We start from the raw sequence: 19,188 nt of genomic DNA, 5'->3' as shown, positions 1-19,188 counted from the left end.
GCTATCATGAAAACTTAATTGCCATTCAAATTCCAGTGAGCAGATTTGCTTTGGTGAGTTGTTGGAATTGGCTGTATAACTTTGGTCTGCTGATCCTACATCACTTTAACGGATATGGGTCTCAAACTGATATTTATGTGCTCATTCGGCCCCCTTAATATCCTCAAAAAATAGAAAATAAATCTGGAAAATTAATAAGATCACTTTTAAAACCTACATCTTGCATTGTAACACGTGCAAATTGGTTCAAAAAACAGAAAATGTAGCTTGATTAGTTCAAATGAGATACGCCCTTAGTAATTTGCTTAATTTATATTTTTAGCTTACAAAACAGCATTTGTTAAATTGAAGTGTTGGGATAATATTGGCAATGGGCACTCACCGCTGATTTATTGCTTGGTAAGCAACCTACAACTTAACCACATAACTGTTTCCCCACGGAGAGAGAGACAGAATCACCCCAGGTTGCTCTTAAGAACCTCTTGCAGTCTAATGATAAAGCAGCACTTGCAGAGGTCTAGGACCAGATCAGCTATTGAACAGGAAGAATGAGTAGGGCTGGAGAACCAAAAGAGGAGAGAAAATAAGTAATAATGGAGTTAAAATTAAGACCACTTTAAAAATAAAATTTTGGAAAATCAAGCTTTGATTGAAATGAAATCTTAGGGTTCAGATAAAACATACAATTTGCTTGAGTTTGATTACACAATCTGATCTTTTCTACTAAGTCAAGAAATACAATTCTTTCAAGAAATTGCTCCTATATCAAAAAATGATTCTTTGTCCTTAATTTCTTGACATTTTAACTATACTATATATTAATTGATTTTTTTTTGAACAGAAGGTAACAAAAAATGACATTTACACTTACAATTTAGTCAGAAATACATCATTTTGAACATGATGAACATGTTGCAATATAAAAGGGGATTTCTCTTACAGCCTGAATGGTACCATGAAGAAAAAGTGATAGAAAAAAAATATTTAGACAAGGAAAACAGATCTTTTTGCATGAGGCTCAAACTCGGTGACATACCGAGCCTAACTTATGCAGCACAACGGGCGATGGGTGAGAGGAGCAAGCCCACTGCCCACCCATTGTGACCGGCATAAGACCTGAGCCGTTCTGAGGTCCGGTGCTCATCTAAATGCAGCCAGCAAGCTGAGTGCCAAACTGATGCCGGGGGGGCGTGGGGGGTTGGGCGGTGGGCAGGGAGGCAGTCCTGGGGCGTGCTGGCAGTGGGTCAGAGCTTTTGTCCCTTTAAGGATCACTGGTTAGGCCACTCAATGCCAGCACAGTGGGTGGAGCATACATCATAGGACCTTAATTTGCATATGAAACAGGCATTTGCTCCAATCGCCCAGCTCAGGACTTTAGCAAGATAGCGGTGGCCACAACACCAGCATAAATGGGGCAATAAGTGAAGTAACACCATTTTCAGGCCGCTAGCGCCCTGTTTCCGCCAGGTGAAGGCACTTAAAATCAGGCCACATGTTAGCAAACTAAACTGTTTTGATCCAGAACATGAATTTAATGCTTTTCTGTGATGAACTCTTGGAAGTATATAAAACATTGATTTTAAAGACAAGAAACATATAGCTAAGAGTTTAATATCTCATTAGGGAAATCCTAGGAATGTGAAGAAAAATGACTTTACCTTATTCTTACTTTTGACTGAAAAAAAGAATTCAGTCTGAAACTTTTTGAAATTAATATTTTCAATACTTTGCAAGAGACACTTTGTGAACTGATTGCAGCTTTTTAATGCACAATGTTTACAGGACAGAACATTGGTACATTGGGTTTCTTGTCATGGCTGTGCATACACTGAGTGCAGCATCTGATTAATGATCAAAGCAATTTGTTTGGTCTTGGTCCCTGAGGTCCATTTGGGCTAAGAGGCACAGGGGGTCTTGCCCACATTAACTGATGGTATTGCTTGTTGGGAGGGGGAGAGTCACTACCCTTTCCTTGACTTCAGGTAGGGCACTACTGTTGACTTATTTTGCCTTGGGACTGTGAGTTATTAATGGCTGACTTGTAGTACTGCCTGCATCCATTCTATGATTACGTCATATCTACAAGAAAAATATTGTTATAGAAACAAAATCATTTTTAAAATTTTATTACTTGATTTTTTTTCTAGTATTGCAATTTTTCAGGGAAAACAAATGCAGTCCCTTTCTCAGGATCTCATATGACAGCAAAAATATCAATATATTTTTACAAAATGAAGGTGGAAAGTATCTGTGTGTGTCTTTCAGAATCAGTGGCACATATAAGTAGTATAACAGGAATTTTACCCAATAGAGATGAATGGGGGAAAATCAGCACATTTGTAACTTGCCGTTGACATGTTCTTGAGTAAGATAGCCTGTATATGGAACCAAAAATAGTAATCCTTATTCACATGTGATAAAAACATCATATAAGCTTAATGATAGACCTCCAATAAAGGTTACACTAAATAGTTTTGACTTGCTAAGAACAAATTTTCAAGGAAAATAGCAAAATTAATGGTATTTTGCCATGTTATGATTATCAATATTGTGAAACAGAGCTTTTGTGAGACTTTAAAGGATAAACGCTCAGGGCATCCCAAATTCCTAAAACAGGTGTTGAGTTCCTCATGCAAGGAACCTGTTTTAGATGGGAAGAATGCATGACCATTTTTGATGACTGAGCATTGAAAGTGCTCATTCTTGAAGTGAGGGAAAGGAGGCTGTCCTGCATGGTACAGATGGGCACGCATCTCGAAAGTGCTCATTCGATAGTTAGAATCTACTCCAAAGTAACATCACATCTAGCCCATCCAACATCCCTGTGCACGTGATCACAGCAATTTTAGGAAGAGCTGAATAGTTTCAGTACTGAACCCAAAAAAATACAGCAAATAAATGGTCAAGTTACTGGGTCATGCGGACTGAGCAACATAGTTTTTCCCTTTAAGAAAGAACAGCTAACATGGCTAAACGGTCCTATCATGCTGCCCCCATTTTATATGCGTATGAGCATCAATAGTGGTATTCAGGAACTGCAAATGCATTATGGGGCCATCAGATAATTTATATAAATTACAGGCTTTAAAGAGTGGCACAGTTTTGGCTTTTTTGCACTAGATATCCTCTTGGGTTCAGCATCACCAGTTACTCCTCTGAGATGATATCACATCCCCCATGATCCAGAGGGTGACTTTTACTGCCCAATCTAGTTAAATAATAGCATGACTCAGGGATTGTTACAGAGAACCCTTGTGCCGCATACTGGCTACTGAACGTGCTGCTACATGTGTACAGATCTTTACAGATCATGGGCTGAAAAGCACTCAACCGAGACAGGTACAGCTTCAAACCAACAACTTTTATTTTTCAGAAAATACATAGTATCATACTATCATGGTAGGTACAGCACAGGAGGAGGCCATTCAACCCAACGTGCCTGTGCTGGCTCTTTGAAAGAGCTTTCCAATTAGTCCCATTCCCCTGCTCTTTCCCCATAGCCATGTAAATGTTTTCCCTTCAAGTACTTAACTAATTCCCTTTTGAAAGTTACCTTTGAATCTGCTTCCACCACCCTTTCAGGCAGTGTATTCCAGACCATTACAAATCGCTGTGTAAAAAAATGTTTCCTTGTGTCGTCTCTGGCGAGAGAGGGGGCAGTTCTGGACTTAATTTTAGGGAATGAAGCTGGGAAGGTGGAAGGGGTCTGAGTGAGAGAGCATTTTGGTGGTAGTGATCATAATTAAGTTAGATTTAGCATAGTTATGGAAAAGGACAAAGATGGACCAGGAGTAAAAGTTCTCAAATGGGGAAAGGCCAATTTTACTAAGCTGAGATGTTATTTAGCAAAAGTGGACTGGAAACAGCTACTTGAAGGTAAATCAGTGTCAGAGCAGTGGGAGGCATTCAAGGAGAAGATAGTGAGGGTTCAGAGCAAATATGTTCCCACAAAGAAAAAAGGTGGGACTCCCAAATCTAGAGCCCCTGGATGTCAAGGAGCATACAGGGTAGGATAAGGCAAAAAAGGAAAGCTTATGTCAGATACCAAGAGCTCAATACTGCAAAAAGCCTAGAGGAGTATAGGAAGTGCAGGGGTAAAATTAAAAAGGAAATTAGAAAAGCAAAGAAAGGGCATGAAAAAATATTGACAAGTAAAATCAAGGAAAACGCAAAGATGTTTTATAAATTCATAAAAAGCAAGAGGATAACTAAGGAAAGAATAAGGCCTATTGGAGACCAAAAAGGTAACCTGTGCGTGGAGGTGGAAAACATGGGGATGATTCTTAATGAATACTTTGCGTCTGTCTTCACAAAGAGGGGGATGATGCAGACATTGTAGTTAAGGAGGAGGAGTGTGAAATATTGGATGGGATAAACATAGTGAGAGAGGAAATATTAAGAGGATTAGCATCTTTGAAAATAGATAAATCCCCAGTCCTGGATGAAATGTATCCCAGGCTGTTAAGAGAAGCAAGAGAGGAAATAGCGGAGGCTATGATCATCATTTTCCAATCCTGCTAACGTTGTACCGTTGTTTAAAAAAGGAGAAAGGGATAGACCGAGTAATTACAGGCCAGTCAGCCTAACCTTGGCGGTGGGCAAATTATTGGAAAAAATTCTGAGGGACAGTGTTAATCGTCATTTAGAAAGGCACAGATTAATCAAGGACAGTCAGCATGGATTTGTTAAGGGAAGGTCATGTCTGACTAACTTGACTGAATTTTTTGGGTAGGTAACAAGGAGGGTCAATGAGGGTAGCACTTTTGATGTAGTCTACATGGATTTTAGCAAGGCTTTTGACAAGGTCCCACATGGCAGACTGGTCAAAAATGTAAAAGCCCATGGGATCCAAGGGAAAGTGGCAAGTTGGATCCAAAATTGGCTAAGTGGCAGGAAGCAAAGGGTAATGATCGACAGATATCTTTGTGACTGGAAGGCTGTTTCCAGTGGGGTTCCACAGGGCTCAGTACTAGGTCCCTTGCTTTTTGTGGTATATATCAATGATTTCTATTTAAATGTAGAGGGCATGATTAAGAAGTTTGCAGATGATACAAAAATTGGCCGTATGGTTGATAGTGAGGAAGAAATCTGTAGACTGCAGAAAGATATCAATGGACTGGTCAGGTGGGCAGAAAAATGGCAAATGGAATTCAGTCCAGAGAAATGTAAGGTAATGCATTTGGAGAGGGAAAACAAGGCAAGGGAATACACAATAAATAGTAGGATACTGAGAAGTGTAGAGGAACAGAGGGACCTTGGAGTGCATGTCCACAGATCCCTGAAGGTAACAGGACAGGTAGATAAGGTGGTTAAGAAGGCATATAGAATACTTTCCTTTATTAGCTGAGGCATAGAATATAAGAGCAGGGAGATTATGCTAGAAGTGAATAAAACACTCGTTAGGCCACAGCTAGAGTACTGCGTACAGTTATGGTCACCACATTACAGGAAACATGCAATTGCACGAGAGGGGGTACAGAGGAGATTTACGAGGATGTTGCCAGGACTGGAGAATTTTAGCTAAGAGGAAAGATTGGATAGGCTGGGGTTGTTTAGTTGTTTACTTTGGAACAGAGGAGGCTGAGGGGAAATTTAATTGAGTGTATAAAATTATGAGGGGCCTAGATAGAGTGGATAGGAAGGACCTATTTCCTTTAGCAGAGAGGTCAATAACCAGAGGGCATAGATTTAAAGTAATTGGTAGAAGGATTAGAGGGGAGTTGAGGAGAAATTTTTTCACCCAGCGGGTGCTGGGGGGTCTGGAACTCACTGCCTGAAAGGTTGGTAGAGGCAGAAACCCTCATCACATTTAAAAAGTACTTGGATATGCACTTGGAGTGCCGTAACCTACAGGGCTACTGACCAATAACTGGAAAGTGGGATTAGGCTGGATAGTTCTTTATCGGCTGGCACAGACAAGATGGGCCGAATGACCTCCTTCTGTGCCATAAATTTCTGTGATTCTATGGCTCTTTTGCTGACCACCTTAAATCCGTGTCTCTGGTTACTGACCCTTCTGCCACTGGAAACACTTTCTCCTCATTTACTCTATCAAAACTGTTCATGATTTTGAACATCTCTATTCAAATCTCCACTTAACCTTCTCTGTTCTAAGGAACATCACATCTAGCACATCACCTCCAGTCTTTCCACATAACTGAAGTCCCTCATCCCTGGTACAGTCTAGTAAATCTCTTCTGCATCCTCTCTAAGGCCTTGACATCCTTCCTAAAGTGTGGTGCCCAGAATTGAACACAATACTCCAACTGAGGCCTAACCAGTGTTTTATAAAGGTTTAACATAACTTCCTTGCTTTTGTATTCTATGTCTCTATTAAAAACCAGGATCCCATATGCTTTTTTAACAGCCTTCTCAACTGTCCTGCCACCCTTAACGATTTGTGTATGTGCACCCCCAGGTCTCTTTGTTCCTGCACCCCCTTTAAAATTGTACCATTTAGTTTATATTGCCTCTCCTCATTCTTCCTACCAAAATACATCACTTCACACTTCTCTGCATTAAATTTCATCTGTCATGTGTCTATCCATTTCACCAGTCTGTCTATGTCCTCCTGAAGTCTGTTACTGTCCTCCACATTGTTTACTACATTTCCGAGTTTTGTGTCTTCTGCAGACTTTGAAATTATACCCTCTATACCCAAGTTCAGGTCGTTAATATATTTCAAAAAGAGCAATGGTCCTAATTCTAACCCCTGGGGGACACCACTGTATGCCTTCCTCCAGTCTGAAAAAGACCCAATTACCACTACTCTCTGCTTTCTGACCCTTAGCCAATTTTGTATCCACACTGCCACTGTCCCTTTAATCCCATGGGCTCTAACTTTGCTAACAAGTCTATTATGTTGTACTTTATCCAATGCCTTTTCAAAGTCCATATACAGAACACCAACCATACTACCCTCCCCAACCCTCTCCGTTACTTCATCAAAGAACTCAAATCAAGTTAGTCAAACACGATTTTCCTTTAACAAATCGGTGCTGACTTTTATTTATTGTTCCATGCTTTTCCAAGGGTCAATTAATTTTGTCCCGGATTATTTTCTCTAAAAGTTTCCCCACCACCAACATTAGGCTGACTGGCCTATAATTGCCAGGTTTATCCCAATCCCCATTTTTGAACAAGGGTGTAACATTTGCAATCCTCCAGTCATCCGACACTGTCCCCATATCTAAGGAGGATTGGAAGATTGTGGCCAGACCCTCCGCAATTTCCATCCTGACTTCCCTCAGAAACGTAGGATGCGTCCCATCTGGACCGGATGATTTTTCTACTTTGAGTACTGCCAATCTTTTAAGTACCTCCTCATTATCTGTTTTTATCCTATGCAATATCGCTACTACCTCCTCCTTTACTGCTCCATTGGCAGCATCCTCTTCTCTAGTGAAGACGGAATGCGAAATATTCATTCATTTAGTACCTCAGCCATGCCCTCTGCCTCCAAATGTATGAAGAGTTTCCACAGTGAGGACAGTGATTTCCTTGCTTATGGACAATAATAAAGATGGAACTTACAGGGGTGGGGGGGGGGGGTTAATTTTAATTTTGGGTGTGGGCAAAAAACTGGCGGTTGCAGATCAGGGGCTCATTATGCAGCCTGCACAATTTTCTTTTCAATTGATTCCAAAGTGAAAATTACCCCTACTAACTCCATAAACATAGGTTACTTTTCTAACTAAGCTATTCAAAGATAAGTGGTCTAGACTTCCTTTTAGTGACTGCTAGGACACAACTCACCTGCTGGGTCTGAGAGAGAGATTATTTGCATGTACAAATGGCTTAATGCCTGCTTCAGGCGTGGGATCTGTATGGCAATTTTTGGGCCATCTAGATCATAATGAGCGTGAGTTTTCTGCTCGCCATATTCGAGCCTTAGGAGGCCGTTTAGCACCCGAAAAAGGGGCGCTGTGTGGCCGAATTTCTAGGCCATCATATCCTACTCTGGCCCCAGAATTGGAGCACATTCTCCTAATAGCGAATGTCCCTTCCAGACCAGATTTGTTCTTGCTCTTGTTTCAGATCATCCATGATCTCATTAAATGACGGAGCAGGCTCAAGGGGCCGAATGGCTTACTCTTGCTGCTATCTCTTATGGTCTCTTATGGTCTTGCTTGTCATCTGTGGCCTTTTCCTGTAGATAAAAACAAACAAATATTAAAGTTTGGAAGAGCAGAGACATTGTTATGCAAATGATCAGACTACATAACATAGCCTGCAAGTAAGTTGTGTTGGCAGTGTATTTGATGGGCCGAACTTAAAAGACTTACTTAAAACATTGGAAGCATATTTATCTGGCAGAAACAAAGTGTGCCGTACAGGAATTTGGGCATGCTAGTGCATGTTAAAGAGCACAAAGGTGAGAGTAAACTCTTGTTGGCAATCTTCATAACTGCACATACTAAAAATGGGCAAAGTGTGGGTACTCTTAACCTTGGCAATCCTATGAGCACAGAACATTTCTTATGTGTTGCCATGAACTATTGGCGTGGATGACTGTAATTAGTTACTTAGCTACCTCCACCCAAAACTTTGCAACGCTGCATACACACCAACCATCAGCATTTCATGCTGATATCAGTGTTTTGGGGTCTAGTCCTCATATCAGCATTTGCTAACAAAAATCTCCATGTAATGGGTCCCTCTTCCCAAACACTGCTCCAACCAAGTCCTGCTTTGAAGTGATTTCTGCCGCTGCAACCTATAGTAGGAAATTCTTGCCCACAATAAGTGCCAGCCTGAATCACCTTGCAGCAGGACTCAGTTAGGGACAGTGTTCAGAGTGGAGGGAGGGAGGAGGAGAGGGGGGAATGAATGGGTGAATAAAGAGTGCAAATAGATGGCAAGGAAGGGGGAATGGATGGCAAACGAGGCAGGCAATGCACGAAAGGAAAGGGGCAACAAAAGAAAGAAATGGATGGTAAGGAAGAGGGAACAGATGCCAGTGAAGGGGAGTGGGAAAGAGGAAATAAATGGCAATGATAAAACTAATCTGTGGAAACATTGGGGGGAATTTTAAACCAGCCCCCACCCAGGACGGGCAGGGTTGGGGGGGGAGTTTAAAATTCTTAAAAATGTGAAACCCAACCCCAACCCTCCACGAACGTGCCTACTTCAGGTTTAACCGGGACGGGTTGGGGGCAGCACAGGCGAGTAACCTGCTCTCGAGAGGCAGGTCAGTAATTTAAACATGTTAATGAGGCTCCATGCCTCAGATTTTAGCAGCCATTTAGATTTAATGGCTGTGGGCCCGGTTTCCCAGGGCTTGGGAAATCCAGTAGCTAAAGGGAGGCGAGAACTGCCGACTCCAGCAGGTAAGTGCTTCTCCAGCACTGCTTGTGGACCAGGTGGTGCAATCTACCTCCCCCTCACAATCCACCGACCCTCCCCCCAACACCGTGATCTCCAGATTCCTCTACCTGCGATCCGATCCCCCCACGATCTCCAGACCCTCTCACCCGCAATCCTATCCCCCCCACCATCTCCAGATCCCCTACCTGTGATCCGATCCCCCCCCACCCCCGGCAATCTGACCCCCCCCCCCACCCCCGGCAATCTGACCCCCCCCCCTACCCGCAATCCGATCCGATCCCCTCGCACGATCTCCAGGCCAACCCCACCCCCGCGACCTGATGTTGACCCACGATCTCCACCACCCCCCTACGATCTCCCCCGCCCCACGATCTCTCCCTCCCTCCTGTCCAGTCCCCGGCTGCAACCTTCAACCGCAAGCCTTCCCAACCGACAGTCAGATAGCCTCTCAATCTGACCAGCTGCTGGGCGGGAAACGAAGAACAAAAATTCAAATGAAGTCCTGCTGTGTTTCTGGGTTTCCCAGCCGCTAAAAGGCGGCCCCGCTCCCTCCCTGCCATCCCATAAATATCAGGGCCATTACTTCAGTGAGCATGGGGTGAATCTATGGATCAGGCACCTTAGAGATGTGATGGAAGCAGGAATTATTGATTCATTCAAACACAAATCAGATAGCTTTCTTTCAGAAAATAATATTTTGGGAAGTTGTGTATGAGTGAGTAATCCATTTAATTGGTTAGGCCACACGTAGACCTGGCTTTCCTGAATGCAGCCGGTCCGGCCCTAGGTGCATCTTTTGATGCCTATACCAATAGGGTGGGTGGCGCACTACTGGCTCAGAATGCCCATGCTGGCCACCATATTGGATGCTTTTGCACCCATTTTATGTCTGTAAAATGGCTGCAACATCATTGAACCTCTAAGCTCTAATGGCCTTTTCCTGTTTTTAAAAGATTTGTTCTCATGATTCAGAAGCTTCGTATAGGTTTTAGTTTGAGTAAGAATTGAAAGTGACTATTGCTTTTTTAAATAGGTTACTGGTTCCTTTTAAGCGTACATTCTGTCTCCTCCCTTGAATGTACTGTATCTAAAAAAAATTACAACATGATACAAACATTGGAGCTATTATTGTTAAGCTGTATTGAGTCCTTGTGCAGTTGCCAAAGTGATTTCATCTACAGAAAGTAACTTTTCTTCATAGGTGATTTGAAGAAATGCATTTTTCTTCACAAAATAACTCTTTATAAAAAATAATTTAGTGATGAAGGACATCATCAGATTGACCTTTAGCCACCCTCGTTTATCAACATTAAATAGTTTCCACTTGGTTCAGAACCTATTATAAAAAACGTAATTATTTGATGAAAACATATGGTATTATAGTACAGTTTTCAGATTGACAATGCCTCTGATTTCTTTGCTTTGAATGTTCGAATACAAATCTGATGTTATAGAAATAAGCAACATAACACCCATTGTTGACAACCAAGGCCGTGGTTTTTGAGTGTAACAAAAGAAGCTAGCTTCCTTGAAACTATTTTAATTATTTATTTCTGCAGATTTCTCTTCTGATTCATCATCATAGTGTGGTATATATAACATAGGAAGCACATCAGTCAAATGAAATAACTAGTAGAAATAGCACCAGAGATTATTAATTCCATATCAAATAAAATTTATAATTATAATTACCGTTTCCAAAAAACATGTCAGTGTTTTAAAAAAGATATAAGACTAAAAGTAAGAGATGACCATCGGACCTTTTTCCTTTTACGAGCCTGCACTTTGGAATTTGTTCCAATTTGTACTATTGCTGATATGAGGTTGTACGATGACACATTCCCAAACCTCCTGGATAGCTGTCAGTAGACTCCTGTCATTATCCATCTCACCTCATCTCGAAACCTGTGACATTCCAATCCTTCCTGAATCATGCCTCCTTTCCAATTACCCTTTTGAATGATTCAATAGATTCTGCATTTACTCTGTTTGATGATGCAAACAGACAGTAGCGGCAATTAAGCCATGTTTATCTTGTAGTTACCTCATTGCAAATTTTAACTCACGAGGGAAAGCTGCCCAGCGAGCGCCTGGCCCGTCCAGGAGCGGCAGCGGAAAGCACGGCCAATTTTAACGGCCTGGCCTCATTAACATGCCGCTAGTTGACCTCCCAACCAAAATGGCCAGGAAGTCAGCGGCAAGCAGCGGAATGTCGGGCTGCCAGGAGACTGCCAGCCCGGCACAAGGTAAGTTCAGGGACAGGAAGAAACAGGAGTTCTGGGGCGGTCCGCAGTTGAAGCGGGTGGGGGTTGAGTCCGAGCAGGGGAGTTTTACACATAAGACAAAGTCTTAAGCTTACCTTACAGGGGCTCTCTGGTGTCTGACCAGGATCTTGCTGTCGGGGCAGGTGCTGGCAGAGCCCCACTGACTTCCTGGTTAAAATAGCGTCGGGGTCCTATTGATGTAATAGGACTCTGATTTGCGTAAATGTATGAGGCTCCCACCTCATCCGTCAGAAAAATCAGGCATTTTAAAATCACAACGGATTGGGGACGGAGCAGGTAATTCACCTGCTCCATTTTAACCACCCCTCTCCTACCAGGAAGGTAAAATTCCCCTATTCCTCTCTCCCACTGTCTTAAATTGTATCTTCTGTTTAGGGTTGCATGCAAAGAAATTAGTAATTTCCTCCTTATCTTTTCCTTTTCTAATTTTCCGTATCTCTTTACCCTGTATTTTTGGTAATGCGAGTAAACCGAGCTATCTGCATGTGGCTCGGGGTTTTCATTCCACATAGCGAAATCTGCTCCACTTTAAATTTGGTGCATTGGTGTCATTTGTCAGCTTCTATCAACTTCATGAATGAGTGTATAATTGCTTAGGATTAGCTTCCCTTCAGGTAAATATCAAAAGAATAACATTGAGATGAATTTATTACATTTAATTATGTTATTTTATAAGACACAATGTGAAGAACTTACTGTACAGATAAAAAAATGTGAAGACATTCTAATATGCTCGGGTAAATATTTTTCACTGATTGTGTAGCCAAGTATAATGCTGTGGAGAGAAAAAAAACATAATTTTGGAACAGTAAAGTACATTGATAATACATTAAAATGTCTTAAGGGAAACAAATAACAGAAAGTATTGCGCTGCGTTGTTAACCTCCTGCCCTCAAATGGGCAGAGATGCTGTAGTGATCGATTTTGTTCATTTTGTCCTGGCACACATTTCAGGTTTCTTACTCTGCCGAGGAGAAGTCTGACAGGACATATCGATTTCTCTGCGAGTAAAGAGGAACTGATTACATTTCCACTTCAAAGAGCATTGCTTTTTTTAGATGTTTCAGTTGTAGTTGAAAATCCTGGGTTGGTTTTGTTATAACATGCATGCACAAAGACAACCACCGAACACTGGGAATTGTAGTTCATGGTTTTGTTTGTTTCATGTTCACAAAGTAATTATTCAAGCATGAAAATGATATATTTTTAGTGAAATAACGTATTTCACCTCCTTGCTTAAAATTATCGTGTACGGGTGGTTAATAAGTGTAGATCATGATGAGTGCAATGGCAGGAGTCTAATAGCTATCCAGCAGGTTTGTCATGCAACATTAAAACAGCAATAGTACAGATTATATAATATTTGGTAACATCACAGATACTTGCTCATTATGTGATATCAAAGGGCTGTTGGGTAGTTATTTTTATTCATTCCAATTTTGCAGCAGGTAAACCTATATGTTTATAGTAGTAAATATAATAAAAGTATGCTTAACTGTGCAGAGTGAAGCCTGGAACACTAAGGTAAGTGGCAGACGGTTCTTGGTTTTTTGTTATTATAAAACCAATTGCCTTTGGAGAATTTTTCAACTGTTTTATAAAAAAATGTCTTTAGCAAACTACCTCATCGTGAGTCAGGACGTGAAGTAAAGGGCCAGAAATTTCTCAGAGGTGGAACTACAGTTGCTCACAGAGGAAATAGAGGAAAGGCAGGAATGTCTGCTGCGAACAACTAGAGCTAAGCTGGCCTGGGCTATAATCAGGGAGGTGTGGAAACAGGTGGATATGGCACTGAATGCCAACTCAATAACAGTGAGAGCAGCAGAACAGTGCCAAGAAAAAGTTGAAAAACCTGACCAGAAGTGGAAAGGTAAGCACCCCTCGGATGACAGACACTGTGAATGATAACCTTGAAACTGACCCCAAAAGCCACAAGTTTGCTTCCCGCATACTGGGGGAATGCTCGGTGTATGGAAGGAGTAGGATGACTGTTTGTTTAATGAGTCTACCTCTCCACCACCTGCCTTATAACTGTGGGCTGCTCTTCCGCCGCAGTCCGTACCACCCGCAGAGGTGTCATAAACCAGGTACGTCTTGTGGCCCATTATCCACTGCACTCCCCTTCCCAAACAAGTGTGGAATGGCCGACTGGTGGAGGACAAAAGAATCATGGCGACTACCGGCATGCTGGCCATTCACGTGGCGGGTGTGCATTTTGCCATCACACACTATTTGGACGTTTATGGAACGAAAGCCGTTCCTGTTGATGAAGGTTATGGGGTTTTCACTCGGATCCTTGAAAGCCACGTGTGTGTCATTGATGGACCCTCAGGAAGCCGTCCAGGGTCAGTAGAAAATTTTCACTCTCTGCCTCTGTTCCTCCGGGGACATGCCATAAACTCAGGAGCCTTGCAGCAAAGGGCATCTATTACCAGGCAGATGCAGTGCCTCACCGCTCCTTGTCTGATGTTGATCAGATCCCCTGTCGACATCCGTTACAAACCTAAGCCATAGAAATTCAGGGCCATGCTGACCTTCATTTCCACGGTCAATGCTCTGCAGTTTGTAAACTGTGGCTGCAGTTCAACTCATTTTTTTTCTACTATGTAGGGAAATTCAAAAAGAGATAGCTGTCAGGTGTTGTTGAGGATAAGTAGGACTCTAAAGGGTCAATTTATTTTTCCTTGTTTAGTGAATATGATGAGAACCTCCTGAAATAACAGTATTAGGCAGCAAGACAGACAAAGTTGCTACTGCAGGTGATAGCTGTTGAAACATGAACAAAATATGTGAACTGCTATAACTAGAATGCACATGCATGCAACAAGCACTTGTAAAACAGAGAATCAGGCATTTACCTGAACACTGTCCTCATCACTCATCATTCACAAGAAATTCTGAGAGGCAATAAATCTCCCAATTCAGTGGAATTGTAAGACATAGAATCTGAATATTTCAATAAAGGAACATTTATGTGAGCCACAGAACATTGGGAGACATATATGAGAGAGAGGAGAGGCTAACAAAAAGGAGAGCTATATATATATATATATATATATATATATACAGAGAGAGAGAGAGAGAGAGAGGCACAAACAGAAATATAGAGAAAGGGATACAGAAACAATTAGAGTGGGAAAGAAGCAATTACAATAATTTTCTACTCTTTTTATGATTTCTCTTGATGGCATCATTATTAATCTGGCTGGCAGCTAATTAAGACCAATTTTGTGCTATGAACTTTCATCTCCAGAGAGCTAGATTGTGACTGATCAAATGTATTTGTTGCCCTGATTATTGTTAAAGAAAGACCATTATTCCCTTTGAGTTTGATTGGACCCAATCATCAGAATTAATAATCCGTGCCCGCATGCAGCAAGACCTGGACAACATTCAGGCTTGGGCTGATAAGTGACAAGTAACATTCGTGCCAGACAGTAACCATCTCCAACAAGAGAGAATCTAATCTCCTCCCCTTGACATTCAACAGCAATACCATCGCCGAATCAACACCATCAACATCCTGGAGGTCACCTTTGACCAGAAACTTAACTGGACCAGCCATATAAATATTGTGGCTATAAGAGCAGGTCAGAGGCTGGGTATTCTGCGGCGAGTGACTCACCTGACTTCCCAAAGCCTTTCCACCATCTACAAGGCACAAGTCAGGAGTGTGATGGAAGACTCTCCACTTGACTGGATGAGTGCAGCTTCAGCAACACTCAAGAAGCTCAACACAATCCAGGAGAAAGCAGCCCGCTTGATTGGTACCCCACCCACCATCTTAAACATTCACTCCCTCCACCACTGGTGCACTGTGGCTGCAGTGTGTACCATCTACAAGATGCACTGCAGCAACTTGCCAAGGTTTCTTCAACAGCACCTCCCAAATCTGCGACCTCTACCACCTAGAAGGACAAGGGCAGCAGACGCATGGGAACACCACCACCTGCACGTTCCCCTCCAAGTCACAGACCATCCTAACTTGGAAATATATCGCCATTCCTTCATTGTCGCTAGATCAAAATCTTAGAACTCCCTACCTAACAGCACTGTGGGAGAACCTTCACCACACGGACTGCAGTGGTTCAAGAAGGAGGCTCAACACCACCACCTCAAGGGCAATTAGGGATGGGCAATAAATGCTGGCCTTGCCAGCGATGGCCACATCTCATGAATGAATTTAAAGTGAAGACGTATGGGGGTTAATTTGGTTGTCCGCCAAAAATGGGTGCAGGAAGCGGGGGGGTGTCCAGTCATTGACATGCAGGCAGCGCCTAACATTCATGCCCTGCCTGCTAATCTACATGATTGATGCGTGCAGCCAGCGCTACCTGCACTGTGAGCAGCTGCACACACCAGCAGGGGGCTACGATAATGGGAGTGGCTAGCACTACTTAAAGGCAGCCTGCACCTCTTAAAGGGGAGGTACTCTGTGGCTGCAGGAAGTTGTGTAAAGTGATTCCTGGGCTGGAAGATATTGAGGAATGGCTGCGCTCTCCCCTCACCACAACTCAACCTGTGTCCCTTCGTCATTTCAGATACGCGAGAACTGGAACCTTCCCAGTTGGAGGAGGCAGAGGAAGACAATAGGGATGATGCAGGCACATCACTCGATCTTACACTCGCAGCAACCAGCTCAGATACTGACACTGCACGTACTTTAGATGCTAGGATAGAGGAGGGATCTGCACATGGTGAGACACCGGGCACAAGTGCGCAGGAGCCAAGGCGGGGGAATGGATACCGCAGGTGCCAGCTCGCCAAAGGGCGAGGTTGCACGTTATTTCTGCTGCAGAGGAGTCAGATGATGACCTCGATGGGTCAGGCAACCGAAGAAGGTTGATGGCCGTACATAACCAAATGTTTGGTGCACTGGAAAGCCTGCCAGAAAGCCTGCGCACAATGTCAAGGGACATGGAGGAGTCCAGCTCCAACGTGGCACAGGGCTTTGCACAGAGCTTGGAGCCCATCCTTTCCCACATGGTACGAGTAGTCATTTCCAACAGTGCACCTGTGAACCCACCATGATGCAGCATCTGATGGCCGATCTCACAGCTTCCATTGCAGCACAAACAGCTGCCATCCAAGGTTGGCATGCTTCATTTGGAGCTCAGACTGCTGCTTGGGAAGCTCAGACTCCTGATATTGTGGCTCTGGGTACCAGGGCTTCCAGGTCATCACAGCAGTCCAGAAATCTGTTCTCCAGCAGATCACCAGGATTGCTGAGGTGCCGCCCTGTGCGAGTAACAGTGGCACCATGGGAGACGAACCTGCTGTCTTCTCTCAGGATAACAGCATTCTTGCTTCCACCCCTGCTACTTACGCCAGTGCCCTTGCCATTGCCTTTCAGCCAGCCAGGCCAGACTGTTGTAGCCCAGGCCGAGATGGTGCAGTCTGCAGCCCAGACCTCCTGGCCCGGACCTGTTCGAGGTTGTCCTCCAAGGCCATCTTCCCTCTCCTCAATTGAAGGTCAGCAGCCTTCCACCACCCATGCTCCAGCCACTGGGGATGCACCTTGTAGGAACACTAGGATAGTTAAAGGGACACGATCAACAGGCTCTAAGGGAATGCACAAGGATGAATAGTCTCATTTTGTTTGTTTTATTGCATATGTTAATTGGTAAATTTGGACTTGGATTTGCATTTGGTGTTGGCTTTCATTTCTGCGATGAACTGAGAGAGGAAGCAATGTGTAATCTTAAGGAGGACGATTTGATGGTCATGTGAGAGCAGAAAGGTAAGGAGTGTGGGACTGTTGGTGAATGGGGAGGTATCCTTGACTTTACAGGTATCTCTCATTCATAATCTGATCATGCAGAGCCCTGGCAGCCCTTGTTGCTTTCCTGCCTCTTCCTCCAGTTCCTGTTGTATTTTATCCTCCTCCACTTCCTCCTCCGTTTCTTCCTCCTCCTTCACCGCCTCTGCCTCCGCCTCTTCCTCTTCTTCCTCTGCCTCTGGCACAGGTTCTCGCCGGATAGGCGAGGGCAATAGCTGTCCTCTCATAATGGCGAGGTTGTGCAGCATGCAGCATACGATGACAAATCTTTAACCTGCTCACCTGAGTACTGCAGGGCTCCTCCAGAGTGGTCCAGGCAGCGGAAGCGTTGCTTGAGGACACCTATGGTATGCTCGATGATGTTCCATGTGGCAGCATGACTCTCATTGTAGGCCTGCTGTGCATGCATTGCGGACCGGAATCATGAGCCACTTTATGAGGGGATAACCCTTGTCACCCGGTAGCCAGCCTTTGACTTGCCATGCTGGTTGAACTATAGGTGGCACATTAGACTGTCGCAGAATGAAGGAGTCATGACTGCTGCCAGGATAGTGGGCACTGACCTGCATGATGCACTGCGTGCAGTCGCACACCAGCTGCACATTGAGGGAGTGGAATCCCTTTCGGCACGTTACTATGGCCGAGTTCTGATGTGGAGCATATATAGCAATATGCGTGCAGTCAATGGCATCCTGCACCACGGGGAAGCCTGCAATGCGAGCCAACCCTCATGCTCACTTCTGCTGCTTGTCTCTGTCAAGATAGAACGTGATAAATCTGTTTCAGAGTGCATACAGAGCCTCAATGACCTGTGCACTGCAAACTGCGAGATTTTGCATATAACGTCAGCAGCAGCCTGAAAGGAGCCAAAGCCATAAAAATTGAGCGCCATGGTTATCTTGATAGCTACAGGCACTGCTGTCCTTGCCCTGCTCTGAGGCTGCAGTTGTGGCTGTAGCAGTTGACAAATCTTAGTCACGACCTCTTTTGTCAACCGCAGCCGTCGGATGCACTTGTCGTCGCTGAAGTTGAGGTAAGAGAATTGGTCCCTGAAGACCCTCCTTGGATATGGCCTCCTGCTGAGTGCCCTGCACCTCCTCCTTCTCTCCCCTCTTCTAGCAGCTTGTCCTGCTCTGTGTGGCCTCTCTGCATGGTCCCAGTCATGTTCCATTCCCAGAGGAAGCCCTTGCAGGCCACCCATGTCTGGAAGCAACATTGTTCAGCACACTATTTTAAATGCCACTAACAGTACTGCAAGACCAGCCAGACCCTCTTTATATATTGCAACTTTCTTCAAGTATAGGAAACTTCCATAAACACCCACAATTGTACCAGCAGCCAGAATAACGAATCCAGCAACTAACCTGTAACTCCTGCATGATCCCTTTAAATAGCGCTGGTGGTGGGGAGCCCTTCATGTCCTTTAACGCCTGTTCAGTTATGGGAGGCTAGGACATTGCGTTGGCTGGAGTGGGGAGTTCAAAAATGGCACCGGCTGCTTCAAATCAGCGTTGCACACTGATCTACGTCATAATCTCCCTACTTTACATGCTGCCAGTATTCGTTAGGTGTGCGTGCACAGCCACCTTTACCAAGGTGGTGTTCCTGCGCATGTCACACTGGAAGTGTGCATGCGTATCATTGACGCCATTTTCAGGGCTTAGGAGTCCACGTAGCGCCTACACAATGGGCGCTACATTGCTCAACTTAACCCCCACTATACCCACACAACGTCCTATCTTAAATTGTAATGACAAATCCAGACAAAGCATTCTAACTTAAGTAATGTGACTTATT

At 43.8% G+C, this 19,188-nt stretch overlaps 1 protein-coding gene across 1 annotated transcript in view; it reads left to right on the top strand.

Moving 5' to 3' along the window:
• Positions 1-19,188, top strand: part of fstl1b (follistatin-like 1b) — a 587,712-nt gene that overhangs the window by 27,595 nt on the left and 540,929 nt on the right. The window lies entirely within an intron of this gene.

The sequence above is a fragment of the Heptranchias perlo genome, chromosome 11 (assembly GCF_035084215.1).
Source record: "Heptranchias perlo isolate sHepPer1 chromosome 11, sHepPer1.hap1, whole genome shotgun sequence".
In the NCBI taxonomy this organism is placed as follows: domain Eukaryota; kingdom Metazoa; phylum Chordata; class Chondrichthyes; order Hexanchiformes; family Hexanchidae; genus Heptranchias; species Heptranchias perlo.
This window is presented reverse-complemented; position numbering and strand designations above follow the sequence as displayed.